The 19454-nt window shown below is 40.1% G+C and overlaps 1 long non-coding RNA gene across 1 annotated transcript; it reads right to left on the reverse strand.

Moving 5' to 3' along the window:
* Window positions 1-8367: 8367 nt before the first annotated feature.
* Window positions 8368-18616, reverse strand: LOC118144471 (uncharacterized). Its single transcript, XR_004729280.3, has 3 exons — window positions 18424-18616; window positions 14569-14653; window positions 8368-8809 (listed from the first exon to the last, which is right to left on the reverse strand). It is a non-coding gene; the product is annotated as an uncharacterized LOC118144471 (long non-coding RNA).
* Window positions 18617-19454: the final 838 nt, after the last annotated feature.

Below are 19454 nucleotides of genomic sequence, written 5' to 3' on the forward strand. Positions count from 1 at the left end.
TATCTCAAATAGTTATTTTTTATATGTATGTGTGTATATATATATATATATATATATATATTTTTTTTTTTTTTTTTTTTTTTTTTTTGAGATGGAGTCTTGCTCTGCTGCCCAGGCTGGGAGTGTAGTGTCAGAATCTCGGCTCACTGCAGCCTCCATCTCCTGGGTTCAAATGATTCTCCTGCTTCAGCCTCTGGAATAGCTGGGATTACAGGCACATGCCACCACACCTGGCTAACTTTTTTTTTTTTTTGTATTTTGGGTTTCCCTATGTTGGCCAGGTTGGTCTCAAATTCCTGGCCTCTAGTGTCCACCTCCCTTGGACTCCCAAAGTGCTGGGATTACATGTGTGAGTGACCATGCCCAGCCTATATATGTATGTTTTAAATGTTCTCCCTCAAAATGGTTATTTTTGGTGGTATCAGACTAACTGCCATCTTGGAAATGCTCACTGATGTTTTATGATGGTGAACTTCTGTGGTCTGAGAAGTAAGAACTCTGCTGGGATGTGGGATAGAGAAGATTTGGGTCAGAGGGGTTGGATACTCTTCTGTTTTCTAGTCCTGTGGCTCAGGGTATCACAGTGTGTCTCGTCATCTAACAGGAGCCCCCATCACCGTGTTGCAGTTAGGGCTGACTCCTAACCAATGCCCACCAGGGACTCATTCTTGTACCAGGTTTGGGGTTTCCAGCCTGTGGGTTTGCTGTGAGCTCTAATCTGCAGTCCAGGAGGCAGCTGGGGAGAGAAGTTTCTGCTCAGATCAGTTTGTGGGGGAGGAGGATGAGTCAACCACAGTCTCTCATAAATGCTTCTAGGAGAGGAAATGTGTGCAGTCTCTTTTGTTGTGGAAATGGTGAATATCTGTTATAAGCTTTATGCATTTTGGAAAACCTTTGAGCCAGAAATTTTACTTCTAGGAAATTATCCTGGAAGTAATTAGAAGAGTTATCAATCATGATATCCAAAAGATACATATCACAATAGTAGTAGTACTAGTGACATGTGTGAAACAGCTTAAATGTCCAATGACAGTGAAATAGTTAAGTATTGTCTAGCTCTACATGGAAATATAATAGACACCAGAAATAATGCTGAAAAACTATATTTAATGATATGGAGAAATGGCAATTATATATAGTTAAATCAGGCTACAGTGTAACAAGCATAGCATTCTTAAATATATATATATCTTTCAATAGGTTTTTGGAGAACAGGTGGTGTCTGGTTACATGCATAAGTTCTTCAGTAGTGATTTCTGAGATGATGGTGCACCTGTCACCCAAGCAGTGTACACTGTACCCAGTGTATAGTCTTTTATCCCCCACCTTCTCTTGCCCTTTCCCCCGAGTACCCAAAGTCCACTTATCATTCTTACGCCTTTGCATCCTCATAGCTTAGCTCCCAACTTTAATATATTTTTGAATGAGATAGTGTTCTTTATTCATCAGTCTTCTCATACTTTAACCTTAAAATTGTATTAGAACAGCATCATGGTTTTAGAAAAAATAATGACTGAAGCTATATATAATTTCTTATTAAAGCACTTTTACCTCAAGCCTGTAATCCCAGCACTTTGGGAGGCCGAGGCGGGTGGATTACGAGGTTAAGAGATTGAGACCATCCTGGTCAACATGGTGAAACCCCATCTCCACCAAAAATACAAAATATTAGCTAGGCATGGTGGTGTGCGCCTATAATCCCAGTTACTCAGGAGGCTGAGGCAGGAGAATTGCTTGAACCCGGGAGGCGGAGGTTGCGGTGAGCCGAGATCACGCCATTGCACTCCAGCCTGGGTAACAAGAGCGAAACTCCGTCTTAAAAAAAAAAAAAAAAACCAAAACAAAAAAGCACTTTTAATTTTTTATTCTTAAAAAACATGATTCAAAAATAATTATAGACTTGCAGAAAAGTTTAAAGAAACATAGTGGGAGATCCTAGACAGCCTTCGCCAGCCCGCCCTGATAATAGGGTAATTGTACAACTATACTTCAGTACCAAAATTAAAAAGCTGACATTGGTTCAATTCACAGCTTATTCACATTTCACAAGTTATACATGCATTCTTCAAGTGTGTGCCTGAAATTTTATCACATGTATGCATTCGTATACCCACCACCACAATCGAGCACAGTCTATAAATATACCATGCCACAAGGCGCCCTCCTGCCAGTCCTCAGATCCTCCCTCTCTTATCCCTCCATCCCTTACCCCTGGCAATCCACTAATCTGTTCTCATCTTTATAATTATGTTATTTGACAAATATAGATGGAGTCATGCCGCATGTGTCCTTTGAGACTGGCTTTTTCGTTCAGAATAATTTCCTTGATGTTCATCCAAGTTGTTGAATGCGTCGGTAATTTATTTCTTTTCATTTCTGAATTGTGTTCTATAGTATGGCTGTGCTACAGATTGTTCAACCCGTCACCCATTAAAGGACATCTGGGTGCTTTTCAGTCTGGAGTGATCATGAATAAAGCTCTTATAAACACTAGTGTACAAGTTTGTGCATAGACTTCAGTTTGCATTTCTTTGAAAAAAAGACAAGAATGCAATCACTGGGTTGTATGGTAGGTAAGTCTACATTTAATTTAAAGATGACCACAAAACAATTTTTCAGAGCAGCTGTCCCATTTTACATTCACACCAGCAACGTATGAATGATCCAGTGATCCAGTTTCTTCTCTACATCCTCATTAGATTGTGGTGTGCTTCTTTAATGCACACGTTTTCATAAGAAAAAAGAAAGGAAAGACTGAAACAATATTCACTAAAAGTGGTTGTAGGATTGATAGATTGCAAATCACTTTTCTTTTTTCCTCCATGAATTTTCTATTGTGAATATAGACGGCTTTTGTACTTGGGGGCAAAAAAAATCACGGTTTTATTCAAGAAAGTATTGGGACATTATTGGTGTAGGGTCATGAACGACACTAACCCTGGAAATCAAGGGTCTGTACAGATTGAAACATGAATGTTACTGGCAGTTTATGTAGCAGGGATCCTTCCCCAGATGATCTGTTTGAAATAAATAACCTTGAATTTGATCTCTATTAATTATATTCATGTTTTACTGTTGCTTGGGTAAAAATAATTTTAACCAATATCTAACTATGTAAAACACAGTAAAAGTTAGATTGACATGCCATGGCAATTATAAATGAGTAAAAATAAGAGATGCTTTGAAAACCACAATTTTAGCTGGCAGATGAAGGCAAAATCATCAGCTGGCAGCATATTGGAGCTAAGCTTTCTGAAGGAATCTGTTCATGTTCATTCTGGAATTCAGGGACCATTCTGAATTTATTGTTCCTTCCCAAAACCAATTTAACCCAAAGGGACACATAGAGAGATTATGTTTAATGCTGGTTTTGCTACCATAGCTTAATATTTTCATCTATTTTACCCAGAAACAAAGATTGATAAATTGCACTGTTCTTTATATTTTACTCTACCCAATGGAAGTAATTTCAAACTAAGTCATTCATTCTTAATTGTTAGAATATAATGAATTAGAACTGTGGACAGATCACATTTACTAATATGCAAATTTTCAGAACTCCTGAGAAGTTTGCGGCAGCTGGGTGTGACTTTATCATGAAAGCCTGACCTCTTACAATGTATCTCCAAGGCTCCCACTTCAAAAGAGAAAATCAAGCATCATCTGCGAATTTGAGATTTTCTTCCTGTTTTTCTGAGCCCCTAAAGTCTCTTCATTCCTTATTCTGGACAAAGGCCACCTGGACAAAGTCTTTGGGGCTGGAAGCGTCTGACCAGTAGCCTATACGGCAGTACAGACACAAAATGAATTAACAGGCTACCTCTGAAATTCTCCACCTCCACTGTCAGAGGGCAAGGGGGAAATGCCAAATATTCTAACTGCACTTTTGAGGTTTCTGTTGAGTTCCAGTGGCTTCTTGTCTTGCTACATAGCACGTTGGATGGAAGATGCATCGATGTCTCAGCTCCTTTGAGATTTCTCTGCAAAAGGCCAATTCACCCATGGCAGCTGGGAAGAGAGGCATTTATTCCCTTCGGCCTTGCATCTTCCTGAGGCTAAGATAGACTTACATTTTCACAGTGGAGGAATTCAAGTCATGGGAGAGAAAATGTGGCCCCCACAAGTAGCATCCAAATCTCCCTCCCGCTTCCTAGTCTCCAGATCTGTTTCGTTACGTGGATAGGAGCAGAATGCAGAATGGTTATGTATTTTGATAAATGTTATGCCCTTAGCCCGGTCACAGTGTCAGCAAGAGTTATCAGGAAGGTCCTTCTGTTGAGTCAGAGTGGATCTGTTGAGCAAAGTGGGGCCATGGTATCCTGGGTCACACCACATCATAAATCTAGCTGGCTTTTCTCAAGAAAAATAGGAACAAATCTGAAGAGGAATAAAGATGCATGTACCCAGTAACATTTTCCCCCCTGGCTTTCAGTGAAAATAATTTGTGTACACTCCTTATTTTTAATCAACAATTAAATATTGAAGAACACAAGGCCTAGCCCCACATGCTACAGCGTGTACAGTATGCCTGCCCTCAGGGAACTTCACCTTCTTTAGCCTTACCACTGTCCTTGTGTATACACAGGGATGGTGACAATACGCACCCCTCCTGGCTGTGGTGAGAGCTAAATGAGATAATGCACACAATGTGTTCAGCATTAGGCTCAGTATCTACTAGATAGTACTTGTGGCACTACTAATACTCTAGGACTAATACTCCAGGAGTACTAATAGATATCTACTAGGTAGTACTAGTACTAAAAATAAATGCTATGTTTAATGTAGTTCTTGCAGCAACGACTGTCCCTAATATAGTAACAGCCTTATCACAAAGTATGGAAAGAATTCACTTTTATTTGGGCCAGCATGCAGTTACTTTTTGTGCCATGGGGCATCAGAGAAACCTCCTATGGATGTAGGTTGAGATTTGCCCCCAGATCAAGAGTCACTGCAGAGCACTGCTCACAGTAAAAAAGATTTGGAAGCAACCTATGGGTCCATCGACAGATGAGTGAATAAAGGAAATGTATTTATACAGAATGGAGTACTATCCAACCATGAATGACAACCTGTCATTTGCAAGAACACGGGTTGAAGTGGAGATAATTATGTTAAGTGAAATAACCTAGGCACAGAAAAACAAACATTCCATGTTATCACTTAGTTGTGGGATCTAAAAATTAAAACAACTGATTTTATGAAACTAGAGAATAGAAGAATAGTCACCAGAGGCTGGGAAGGGCAGTGGGAGCTGTGAGAGAGGTGCTGATGGTTAATGGGCACCAAAAACAACAGGAGAGATGAAGAAGACCTAGTATTTGACAGCACAACAGGGTGACTATCATCAATAATGATTAATTTTCAATTTTAAAATTGCTAAAAGGATATGATGGTATTGTTCACAACACAAAGGATAAATAGTACTAGTGATTAATTTTAAAGTTTAAAATTACTAAAAGATTAATGATTAATTTTAAAATTACTAAAAGAATGTGATGATATTGTTCACAACACAAAGGATAAATGCTTGAGGGCATGGATACCCCATTTTCCCTGATGTGATTATTACATATTGTATGCCTGCATCAAAACATCTCGTGTATACATAAATATCTATCCCTGCTGTGTACCCTCAAAAATTAAAATAAAACATTTTTTTAAAAGAGTCACTGCAGAATTCTTCTGGTAAATTCTAACCCATTGGGATTGCAATACTATATCCCTCAGGACCTAGCAAAGCACCAGACATGCAATGGTCTCACAGCCAATGCTTGTGAATGATTAAATGTTCAATTTGCATCTACTTTTGTCTACCTATAAATGTATCAGGATCTTCCAGGACAGACTCAGAGAGAACAAAGAAGTTGCCTGTGGTTGGCCGGGTGCGGTGGCTCACACGTGTAATCCCAGCATTTAGGGAGGCCGAAGTGGGCAAATCACTTGAGGTCATGAGTTTGACACCAGCCTGACCAACATGGTGAAACCCCGTCTCTATTAAAAATACAGAAATTAGCCAGGCATGGTGGCTCATGCCTGTATCTTAGCTACTCAGGAGGCTGAAGCAAGATAATCACTTGAATCCAGCAGGTGGAGGTTACGGTGAGCGGAGATGGTTCCATTGCCTGGACCTCCAGCCTGGGCAACAAGAACAAAACTCCATCTCAACAACAACAGAAATCGTCTGTGGTTTTAATGTGTTTGGAGACTCTTTGGTAATAAGACCACTGGGCACTAAAAAGAAAGGAATATTTTAAGAGTGGAATCATCAGGAAAAGGAGATTTTCACTAACTATGAGGAAGCCCTTTCTGATAAACGAAGCTATATAAAACCTCAGTAGATCTTGGATGATTTTTAAATCCTTTGAAGGGTGTGTATGTGAGTGTCTGACAGTTTGCATGTGTTAAAATGTTTGTGTGAGTGTGTGCACTGGGTGTGAGCACAGGGGCTCGGAGCAGAGGTGGCACACTTGTTTATAAGGTCAGCTGAGGTATTTTAGCTCTGCCACTCCTCCATATTATCCATCCCTGTCTTTGAGAGTGGCGAAGTTCCCGTCTTCCCACTGCCAGTTGCTGTGTTAGGATGTGAGCTCCTGAGAATGTGTACTTACCAGTTACGGTCATGGCTGCATCCACAGTGCCCAGCACAGCACTAGGCATAGAACACATGCTTAGTAAATACCCGTCAAATTAATGAGTTAATTAAAGGGATAGACTCATTAATCCAACTGCTTTTTCAACTTTTCTATATTGATGTTTTTTAAGCACTTAAAGTCAATGTCTCATGGGCACACCTCAATCTTTCATGGCAAAACCTATTTTGAAACAGTTGCATATATTTAGAAAGGTGCCAAAGCTGTGTACCTCAGAGCTCCTCCTTGGGGAAGGTATGTTGGCATAAACACTCTTGATAGCTTCTAAGCAGAGATTATTGTGGGATATCGCTGAGAATTTTTATACTGCAGAGAAGTTTGTGCAGAAATTTATGGATTTCCTACTCCTGGAGTGAATCCAAATACTATTTGAATTAATATAGACCGAGAATAGTGAAAAACAAGATCTTTCTTGACAATATTGGTTAAAATATGCTTTTTCTTTAGAATGCAAAATTAAAATAAAAGAGACATGGTCTTGAATAATTATTTCTGCTTAGATCATATGCAGTGTGTCAAACACATATAACTCTGTTCCAAATAAAGTCCACATTCTCTTTCCCTCCTTCATCTCCTATTTCTCTCTCTTCATATTTCTCACATAAAGAAAAAGGATCACATACTTCTAGATGCCTTATTGAGTTGCCAGAAATGAACTAAAAATTTTTAAAGATAGTAATTGCATTGGTTAATTTTATGTGTCAACTTGACTGGGCTAAGGGATGCCCAGATGGTAGGCAGAACATTATTTCTGGGGGTGTTTTTGGAAGAGATTAACACTGGAATCAGCAGACTGAGTAAAGATCCCTTGAGGGCTTGAATAGAGCAAGAGACATCCATTTCTTCTTGAGCTGACATCCATCTTCTCCTGCCTTTGAACATTGGAGCTCCTAGTTCTTGGACTCTGGGACTTACACAAGCCACCACCCCCAGCCCCCTTGCCCACTCCATTATCAAGTCTTCAAACTTGGACTGAATTACATCACTTTCTTCCCTAGTTCTCCAGCTTGGTGACACACATGAGGAGACTTCTTGGCCTCCAAAATTGCATGATCCAATTCTCATAATAAATTTCCTCTTAGATATTAATATATAGCCTACTACTTCTATTTCTCTGGAGAACCCTGACTAATACAAGAGTCAGGATGTAATATTGGGCACAGCTCTGGGTAAGTTGCCCTAGTAAATATTTACTGAGCCCATGTTGCCATAATAATTTCCCCATAGTACGAGCATTATGACGGTTCACATTTTATCCTAATAGACTATATAATGTTTATGCTGCATAATCTATAGTAAATATCGATTTTGGCATGACTGCTGCTGCTGATTTGTGTCTCCTTAGCAATGACTTCCATAGGCAACTTGAAGGATATCTAAAAAGCAAGTAGAAGTGCTTTTGTGCTTTTGCAAAGGTTAACACATATGCTAAGAAGCTGGATAGAACGCATTTTATGGACTAAAAGATTCTCTTTACATAGGGAGTCAGAATGGAGAAGAAAGGCCTCACATGGACATTGCAGTCAGAAAAAGCTGAACTGAAAACCCATCTCTACCATTTGATACCAGAGTAACCATAGACATTTCTCCTAGTCTTTTTAAACCCCTGTTTTGCCATCTCTAGGTGGAAATAATTATAAGATTCACTTCTTGATGCTGCTGCAATGATTAAATTAGTTAATATAATACTTTAAAAGCACTTAGCATTGGTGATTGGTACATATTTATATTCATTATCGATCACGTTAATTCTTACAATTATTGCTATTTTTGGGATTCAGAGCAGCTATACTCTGCTTGGACTTTGAGGCAGAGCTTACTTCCATTGGAACAGACTGTTTTGCAAACATCTCATTGGCAATTCTGATCAAGAAATACAGGCCACCACAGGCTGCTACTTTTTGAGAATCCTTGCCAGTTTGGTGAAGTCTATCATGAATCAAAAACAACATTTCAATCTTGGTTGTTGAAAATTCCATGTCTTTGAGTTTCAAATAAGTGCATCTTTTAAATTGATCTTCAGTAGGAGTGTTTCATTTAATGCTTTTTGGTAGTAAAATCTGCCTAAGCAAATGAAGAGATTTCTTGAAAAAAAGTCTGGGGTGAACATTTTGCTCTTAGCAAAAATGGAGTTACAGGAACCAGATTTAGTCTCCTGCCTGAAACAACAACAACAACAAAAACAGATGTAAATAAGTGAAAAAACAATTTGTAAAATACCACAATAAACCAACACAGGACAGAAAGATAAGGAATAAATGAAGCGAGTGATTCAGCTAACTGCCTTGAGTTTCTGGACAGTGGTGCAGGGCAGGGTCGCAGTGGGGTAGGGAGGCTCCCTTTCTTGAGAGATGGAGATAACAGTTAAGAAAGACCAAAGCAGCTACAGCCTGAAGGATGAAGGAGAAGGGAGAATAGAGCTGTGCAGAGACAGATATGCAAAGACGTGCTGGGGGTCCTTTGGAGTATTCAGCTCAGTACTGATGAACACTTGTGTGTGAGGAAACTACCTAAGACCTGGATAAGAACTATCAGAAAGAATTAGAGTCCCAGGGCCTGGGATACACATGGTTCTGGGATACTGCCTATGTAAATACATACATATATATATGCATATATGTATACACATGTATATATGTATATATACATATGTAATATATATAAGTATATATGTATATATACATATGTAATATATATAAGTATATATGTATATATACTTATGTAAATACATATGTGTATATATATATGTGTGAGTGTGTATATACACATATATATATCTCCACCTATGTATTTACATAGGTAGTGTGTAATATATATATATTAAGAGACAGGGTCTTGCTCTGTTACCCAGGCTGGAGTGCAATCACCTAGGCTGGAGTGCAGTGATGTGATCATAGCTCACTGCAGCTTCAACCTTCAGGGCTCAAGCAATCTTCCTGCCTCAGCCTCCTGAGAAGCTGAGACTACAGGTGCAAGCCACCGTGCCTGGCTAAATTTAAAAAAAAATTTTTTTTGTAGAGACAGGGTCTTGCCATGTTGCCCTGGCTGGTATTCATCTCCTGGGCTCAAGCTACCCTCCAACCTCAGCCCCTCAAAGGGCTGGGATTACAGGTGTGAGCCTGTATCACTAGCCACATTAAAAAAACCTCAAGATCTGGGAGGCACTGGCGAAAGTCCTCAGAAAAGCCTTTCCTTTTAGTGTAAATAATTAACTCTAAAGTGAGAACTAGTCCTGTTCAGCCAAACAATTCTTAAACGCAGGAACAAAGAGGCTCAAACTGCTTCTCATCAGCTTCAGAGAATCCCGTAACAAAACTCAATAATATTTCTAAGAAAACAAAAATGTCCCGTGGTCAGCAAGGCAAAATTACAGTGTTTGCCATGTAATAAAAAAGTATTAGCCGTGCAAAGTAGATCATGAGGAGACCCATCAGTCACCAATCACACCAGCCTAGAACGGACAGTTATTGCAGTCAGCAAATAGGAAAAGTAAAATGGTATGACTGTATTTTCTATGTTCAAATAATTAAGTTAAATCTCATTTTTTATTATTTGTGAAAACAAAATTAATCAGAAATATGAATAGATCACATTTTTCTTTTTTCTTTTCTTTTTCTTTTTCTATCTGACAGAAAGGATAGATCACCTTTAAAAAACAGCACTTTTCAGAAATGCTAGGACGTTTCTTTTGCTGGGTGTGGCTTTCTAGAAGAAAGCTCAAGCTTCTAAACCATGGCTCTCAGACACTTGCTGTTACTTTTTTCTCCAAAGAAGCTAACATTCTCCTATTCCTGGATATTTTGGCATCTGACCAGATTAAATACAGAGGATTTGTAAAGTGCCAAACTTGAATAATATTTTATTATAATATTAAGGCTAATTGCATGCTGCATATTTCATAGTATAGATATAGTAGTTATTGTTTTTGGCATATGTTTTTGCCCTCAGTATAAGAAGGCACTAAATCAAATATAATTGTTTCAAGTTAGTCTTTGCTTCAAGCTAGAACAAAAATTCTCTGAAAGCAAGACCTAGATATTGTTCTATTATATATTCTTTGAACTTCAGTACCTGGCATAAGCCCAGATAATTCTTGAATTAAATTGATTCAATATATTTGGCCTAGAAGTGGAGACAGAAAGGCAATGGTGGTAAAATACCTGCAATCAATTTATTTTTACAATAGAGTCTGACTCCTTTACTTGCAGAAATGGAAATAACAAACATGGGACTGTTGCTTCTGACCACGATAAAATAGTTGTTGGCAGACTAGCCCTCCCTCTGAGAAAATGTTATGAAAAATATGAACAAAGCAATAACGTTTTAATGGCCAATATATTAAAGGGGTATTACATGTAGTTGGTACTTACAGATATTCCTTTATTAATGCATTTTTATATTTGCTATTGCTGATAAATTCCCAAAGAAAATTCATAGTGTGTTAAAAACAATCCTCTCCTATTTTGTTGGGGACTACACAAGCAAATATATCACTAAAGAAAGAGGACTTGAAAAACGAATCTCATTTCAGTCTGTTTTCCCAGTAAATTTCCAAAGGCGTCCATATTCCATCTAAATATAGTCACCTGTATTCTCCAAGGACACACATTTACTACAGTCCTGACAGGTTCAGGTCTTGAGCTCGGGGAAATTTAAAATCATGCCCTACCACTTTCAAGCCCTTCATGACAGCCAGGCCGTAACCACCTTCATATTCGTTCTTGTACTGTTTTGCTTTCCTCCCTTTGCAGGTCCTGAATCATGTAGATCTGAAGGCAAAATGTAATTTCCATCCCTAGAAAATGTCACGGCAATGCCGGAGGGCCATATGTTGAGGACATTGTTAGCTAAATATATCACGCTGCCTTCATGCTTAGAGTAAATGTTTTAACTTATAATTTTTCATTGCTGAATAATAGCTCACACCGAGAACGCCTTAGCCACTTCTCGCGGTCCATCTCGAAGGCATTTACGTTGCGGGTCCTGGAATGCAGATCCACAGTTCTGGTTGGTGGCTTTCCTGAGCAGCACTGCAGATGGTGCTCTTATGGGATAGAAGCAAACTGTCATTTCCACGGAGGAGATTTCAAAGCTTGCCACAGTGGCAGATGCCTTTCCCGGGAGCTGGGAAAGGAATTCTCTGCATCATCAGGACAAACTTGGCCCCTGCCTTTTGACAACCGTGTTTTATTTAACAATTAATTATTAAATAAACTACTAACATTTATTCCATTATTTATTGATTTAAAGATAGTTTTGAATCTACAGAATAGTTGTCAAGACAACTATTACAGAGACTTCTCATGTACCCCACACCCAGTTTCCCCCTATAATTAACATATTTCATGTCCATGGTACATTTGCCACAATGCGTGACCCAATATCTCTATATTATTATTAACTAAAGTCCATATTTATTCAGACGTCGTTAGTTTTTACCAAACGGCCTTTTTCCATCCTGGGAGCCAAGAGACCACGGTGCATTCGGTCATCACTTAGACTCTCCTTAGCTGGGACCGTTTCTCATGCTTTGTAGTGAATTGTATCCACTATTCAACTTTTTTGATGCTACTGAGTTTTGAGAAAAGTAGTCAGATATTTTATAAAATGCCCTTCTCTTTGGGTGTCGTTTTTCTCATGGTTAGACATGCAGTTATGTTTTGTTTGGGGGAGTGGTTAAAATTTCTTTGAGATAACTCCCAGGCAATTGCAAGAAATAAAGCACACAGATCCCTTGATCCCTTTGCCAAATGTCCACAATGGTAACTTGTAAAACTCTATCATAATACCATAGCCAAGATATTGACATAAGTGCAGAAGTATAATCTACAGATGGTTTTTGTCACAGGACCTTGCTTGTTGCCCAGGCTGGAGTGCAGTGGTATGATCATAACTCACTGTAACCTCGAGCTCCTGCACTCAAGAGATCCTTCCAGCCCTCAGCCTCTTAAGTTGCTGGGACAACAGGCATGGGCCACCTGCTTAGCTACTTTTCTTATTTTTCATAGAGGTGGGGGAGTCTCATGTTGTCCAGGCTGGTCTTGAACTCCTAGCCTTAAGTGATATTCCTGCCTCAACCTCCCAAAATGCTGGGATTACAGGCATGAACCACTGTGCCCAGCCCCAGATCTTGTTTTGATTTCACCAGTTATATGGGCACTCATTTGTATGTGTGTACTAAGTTGTATACAGTCTTCTCACCTGTGTAGGTTCCTGTATCCCCTACCAAGTCAAGGTACTGAACAGTTTCAACACCACAAGCATTCCTCTGTTGTCCTTTGCTAACTAAACCCATCTCCAAACTACCTTCCTTTAGACTCCCCTGCCCCACCATTCCTTAATCTCTGGCAGGTACTCCTTTTCTGAACATTTTCCCCCTTTAAATAACATTGAATATATAGAATCACAAATCTGGGCTTTTGGTATTGGAGTAATTTTTGTATATAATTATTTTTTCAATACAATTCCCTGGAGATTTGCTCAAGTTGTTATGTATATCAATATGTCACTTCTTTTTAACCGTGGAGTGATCTTCCATTGTGCGAATGTACTATTTACTGCTAGTTGAGCCACCTGGAAGACATCTGGGCTAATTCTCATTTTGTGGCTATTACAAATAAAGTTGCTATTAACACATTATACAGTAGTGAGTCTTTTCTTGTTTGGTAGTAAAGAAAAAAGAAGCTCAAAATAGAACAAAACGTCTTTTCTATGATGTATGATTTTTTCAATTTCTGGGAGATAAATAAGAAGTTTCCTATAAACATCATTTTTAGTTGAAAACACTTATCTCCTCCAAATTTTCTCATTACAAACTGTTCCTCAGATATACTAAGTAATTATTTTTTGAAGATTTGGGTTTTAATCATTTCTTTCACTTTTTTTTTTGAAATTGTTGTTTACTCCATCACACGTACAGTACTCTCAAGGAAAAATGTGAGCCCTGTGTCTCACAAGTCTTCTGAGAATGTGAATAGTGAGGAAGAAAGAGAAATCAATGTGTGTGACAGCTATTACTCAGCCACTGCAGCAGTGCTGGTGGGAAGATTACTTACCTCTCTTGGTTAAAATTGGAATGTAAGTGTTGGGGAAACAATAACAACAAAAAAAGAATTCTGATGTCAAAATATATCCCTACACTCACAATTGAATGTCTTGCTGAGGAATCTGAACTTCATACACCAGTTTCAGGAGGTGAGCTGTGATGTGAAGCTGGAATACCATATTCGTAGTTTCTGTGTACTTATTTTTTTTCTCAATTTTTAAAATTTTCGTTAAAACTATATTATATTGAGGCGGGCCATGGTAGCTCATGCCTGTAATCCCAGCACTTTGGGAGGCCGAGGTGGCTGGATCAGCTGAGGACAGGAGTTCAAGTGCAGCCTGGCCAACATGGTGAAACCTCGTCTCTACTAAAAATACAAAAATTAGCCAGGCATGGTAGCACACACCTGTAATCACAGCTACTCGGGATGCTGAGGCAGAAGAATCACTGGAACTCAGGAGGTGGAGAATGCAGTGAGCCGAGACCAAGGTATTGTACTCTGGCCTGGGTGACAGAGTGAGCCTCAGTCTCAAAAACAAAACAGAACAAAACAAAACAAAACTATATTATATTCCCTCTGTCACCTATATGCCTTTTCATATTCAATATAAACACCTTGGAGTTAAATCCTGGATTTAATGCATGGGGAGATATAGTTTTCAGTGCAGCCTGTTGCCAGTTAGCAAAATTTAAGGAGCCCACAGGGGTACATATGACTTTGTCTAGTCCCAGTCTCAACCTGATGGATTATTCCCACAGACCTCATGTTACAGAAGACAGATTTAGTCTTGGGTACACATTTAAGAAATTGAAGATAGGGACAGGGTGAATCAATGACAGTTGCCAAACAAGACATAAAGGCTCTATACATACCAGCACTGGGTTCCATGAGAGGTCATTTCGGTCCAGTTGGTAGGGGCATCTATGAGTGACATAGCCGGGTTGATCAATAACCAGCCTAGAGTAGATAACACTCATTGTGTACTCAACTCTGTGTTGGGTGTTTCATATACCAAGGGATGTAAGTTTTTAAAAACCTACCAGTTATCATCTGGGGAGCTTGTAGTTTGGCTGGGAAGACAAGGCGTAGCACATAGAAGATGTGGATAGGACATGAGGGTTAGATCGTGTAGAGTAGACTGTGTCTGCCATTGCAGTTTGGAGCCAGCTGGCTTATGGATGTGGTGGGGTAGACTGGCCTCTTTAAGAATGGGGTATTTATGGGTAATCAGAGAGAATTTTGCAGGTGGGAGTAACAGTGAGTAAAGGTATTGGCATGCACCTGGTGAGGAAGGATCAGTGAGGACACAGCTTCTCCAAGTGAGAAATTTTATCTGGGTCTACAGAGAAGAGGACAGAAAGCACAAGACTGGCCAGTGGTGGTCAGGGACAGGAAGACATTCCCTCAGCTTGACATAAATCAGCGATTAACTTGTAGTGCCCAGGATGTTACATCTTGTAACCTTCCTTACAATGTTCTATCTCAATGATGCACACAAGGTAAGTATTAATAGTATGATCCCACTTTATGTAGGAGCAAAATGAGGTTCAGAGGAAACATGATTTATTATGGTCCCCTGAGAACTAGATCCCAGGCAAAAATCTTGAGCAAAGTAGTGAACGAGGTCTCAGACTCTAGAGTCAACCTGCCAGGATCTGAATTTCGGCTCGCTTATCAGATGGGGATACTGGCAGGGTCTCAGCCTCTCTGTGCCTCAGTTTCCTACTCTCCAAAATCAAGATAATGAGAAATCCTATAGCAGGATTTCAGACTCAGTGGGAGAAAATGTCTGCATTTGTGCCCTAAAAATAATTTTAAACTTTTGGACATAGTGTATATAAGATGCATCTAGGTGTAAGTAGGTTATTCTCCCTGCAATAATGATATTTAATAATTCCTGTAGGTGATTCTTTTTTCTTTTCTTTTGCTTTTGAGATAGGGTCTTGCTCTGTTGCCTGGGCTAGAGTGCAGAGGTGTATTCTCAGCTCACTGCACTCTCTGCTTCCTGGGCTCAGGTGATACTCCCATTTCAGCCTCCTGAGTAGCTGAGACTATAGCCACATGCCACCACACCCGGCTAATATTTGCATTTTTTTTTGGTTGACATGGGGTTTCTTCATATTTCTCAGGCTGGTCTTGAACTCCTGGGCTCAAATGTTTCTCCTCTGCAGCCTCCCAGTGTTGAGATTACAGGCATAAGCCACCATGTCTGACCTAGATGATATTCAATAATCCCATTTTCCTTTCTCCCATTTCTTTCCAGACACACGCACATATTCACACAAACACACACATTTCTATCTCTGGCTGTTGCAAGTATACATCCAGCACCTCTCCTTGCTCTGACTTAGTATAAATTGTGGTGAGACATTTTCAGGGCAGGGTGTCGTCCTGCTGTGGCTTCAGATGTGTCTGATTTAACATGTTCATGGATGACACCAAGCAAGGCCCATAATTTCAGCCCTAAGAGCAAAGACGCCAGTCCAACAAATAAAGCAGAGAAACTTCCAAGAGGTGTGACTATGAGGGCACAGATGCAGTGCTCACAGGTGCTTTGATTGGTGTTCGCTGAGGCAAGGCATACCACCCCTGTTTCCATGGAACATGGCCTGTGTGGAGATGAATCTCATGATGAGTGCCCAGCTTATTAATTATCCATGTTAACGTCTATGCACTGCATGGAGGTTCAGCCCTAGTGAGGGCAGCCTCTAGTCACAGCCTGGTCCTTCACACATGAGTCAAGCCCTCCATAGTCTAGCCTTCCATGTCCAGAGCATCAGGTACAGGTTAATCTTGTGTAAAGGCAGCAGTCTCCTAATTTTAGAGTAGGTGACAGGTATTCCCTAACTGCAGAGCCCTTTGGTTTCCTGAGCTTAGGGTCCTGCAGTCATTCACACCCCAGCTCAGGGTGCTGCGGTCATTCACACCTGAGGCAGGTGAGGTGGCTGCACACTCTGCTGAACCTGTCTTCAGAGCTGCAGGTGGAAAGGAAGACGAGGAAGAAGAGGACAGCATGCCTGATGCTGAAAAACCAGCATCACCAGGACAGTGATATGGGGACCAGTAGACAGGTCTCCTGCCCAAGTGGCATGAGCCACTTCAGGTCTCCAGGCTCTAGGGCCAGCTCTGCCAGGCCACGGGGTGCTGCACCCCAGAGCTTAGTGCCTGAGCACACCTGACTCCATAAAGTGGGGGAGTGGTTTATGAGGTCCCATCTCCACACACGTTGAGTGGAGAGAATTTATCTGTATTCACCTACAGGGAAATGGACTTTACCAGCACATGTGTGGCCCTATGTGAAAATGTGAGGAAGCCTGTGATGATTTTCACGTGACCTCCAGCTCCAATTCCAACAAAATAAAACATTTTCAGATCCATTACGAGCAAGTACTTCTAACAGTCTCCAAGAAATGTACCTCGTTGGTGACAGGTGTGATTTTCAAGCATTTTAAAATTCAAACATTATTATCAAACTCAGAGGACATCACACATTTTTGATGCCTTATTTCCATGTAGATCTTGTTTTTCCTCTTTATTCTTTTCTGCCATCATGATGGGAATATGTGCCATTTCCAGAGGCATTATTTAGGAGTTTGGCAGAACCGAGTCTTTTAAGTAGCAAGGACAATTGCTCAGAAAGACACCACAGAGTTGGAATGGACGTGAAGGAGGATACCAGAAGACAGAAATGATGCCCCCCTATGAACACAGATATTACTGAATATTACATGTGTGAGGCCAGATATGAGAGTTCAAATGTAGCAAGCTTCTACTTTGAACACACTGAGATCATCACAATCTCTGCATTTTGATATGGCAGACATCATCACTGCAGGCAAAAATAAAACATCACTTGGTGTTCTTTTCACATATCTTGGTTCTTGGGTTACCTTAATATTCAAAGCCCACCCTACTTTTAGGTTAAAACTGATGCTATTTTTAAGATGTCCTTGGTTGGAAATTGAAGAGAAAAGATTTCTCTACGTTCTCACTGAATTCAAGCCAAAGATCTGACTCCTTGAAGACAAATTTTCTGGAACTACCCCAGGGTATGGGTTGTACGGGTGGATTGGTTGAAGGTAGGTCCGCTGCATTAGTCTGTTCTCACACTGCTCTTAAAGATATATCCAAGACTGGGTAATTCATAAAGAAAAATAAGTTTAATGAACTCACAGTTCCACATGGCTATGGAGGCCTCACAATCACGGTGGAAGGTGAGGGAAGAACCAAGGCATGTCTCACATGGTGGCAGGCAAAGAGAGAATGGAGGGGTTTCTCGTTGTAAAACCATCGATATCATGAGATTTATCCACTTCCATGAGAACGGTATGGGGGAAACTGTCCCCATGATTCAATTACCTCCCACTGGGTCCTTCTCACAACATGAGGGAACTATGGGAGCTACAATTCAAGGTGAGATTTGGGTGGGGACACAGCCAAACCATATCAGTTTGCCTTGACCCCAATGCAGGGTCTTCACTCACGGGTTTATGTGTCATTTTTCCATGGGCACTTGCCTTATGCCAGACACTGATGTGGTCCCTGGGGGCACCACAGTGACCATGACAATCAAATTCCTGCCTTCAGCATAGTCACATACAATGGAGGAGTCAGACAATGCACAAGGCAACTAATAAACATATCATTTCAAGTTGGATAAAATGCTGTGAAGGTACTAAACAAGGTGGTTTGATGGAGGGAGTCTAGAATGGAAGTGACGGAGTTACCTGAGGCAGCGAGGACAGGGAAGGCTTCTCTAGGTTAAGCCATGAGGGTGCTGTTCTGTAAGAAGGAAAGACACAAAACAACCAGACCAGGGGCAGGAGCTCCAGGCATAGGGCACCCCAGGGCACAGCCCACAGGCAGGAATGGGCTTGACTTGTTTCAGAAACAGAGATGGACATGGTGGCCAGCATGTGTGAGTGTTTACTAATTGACCACATGGCAACAAGACAGTAGAAGGCAGATTTGGAAGCAACAAATTCTAAATTCTGATTCCAAATTGGCTGAAGAATAAGGACAGTCTTTGGAGATGTTTTGGTTTATAGCTCTTTTCCAACTATCTCTTGTGGCAGGAAGTAAGCTGCTCCCCTGTGCCCCAACTCATATCAGTGAAGGATCGAAGCCACTGTGTCCAGCCAGGATTCTGCTAAGACTCTTCAGGTGCAGTCACTGTGGCACTAGGACAGAATTAGAGCTTTTATAGAGCAGGCACATGACATCCGTGCTTCTACATAAAAAATGCCTGATGGATCTGGAGTTGTCCAACATTGCCCTGAAAATTCTGTAGATCAAGACACTCCTGTTGCTTACTATTATTCTCTGTGCAATTGCAATTGTGACCTTCATTATAGTAGACAAAAGCTTTATTTATAACATAGCAAAAGCAGATTTTACTTATGTCAATCAATGCTTTTATTTTCCACCAGGATGGTGACTAGACTCTGCTTTTAGGACAAACTAAATCTTCTTCTGTCTGTTGAACAATTTATTTTAAATCTTGAAGGCAACCAAGCTCAATCAGGAGTTGTGGACAGGTTAGTGAAGATGGTTCTAAATATGGGATTTTCTAGGTTTAAAGGAAGCAAAGTGAAATGAAAGGCTGATACAATGAGCTATGAATATAAAATGTAAAATCACACATGTATATAGAGATTTAAAATAGGATCACATATTTACAAAACTTAAGTGTTTATTAGATGTGATAATATAAATTATTTTTTGTTATTTTAGATGTGGTTTTGTCATGTTTCAAAAA

The sequence above is a fragment of the Callithrix jacchus genome, chromosome 9 (assembly GCF_049354715.1).
Source record: "Callithrix jacchus isolate 240 chromosome 9, calJac240_pri, whole genome shotgun sequence".
In the NCBI taxonomy this organism is placed as follows: Eukaryota; Metazoa; Chordata; class Mammalia; order Primates; family Cebidae; genus Callithrix; species Callithrix jacchus.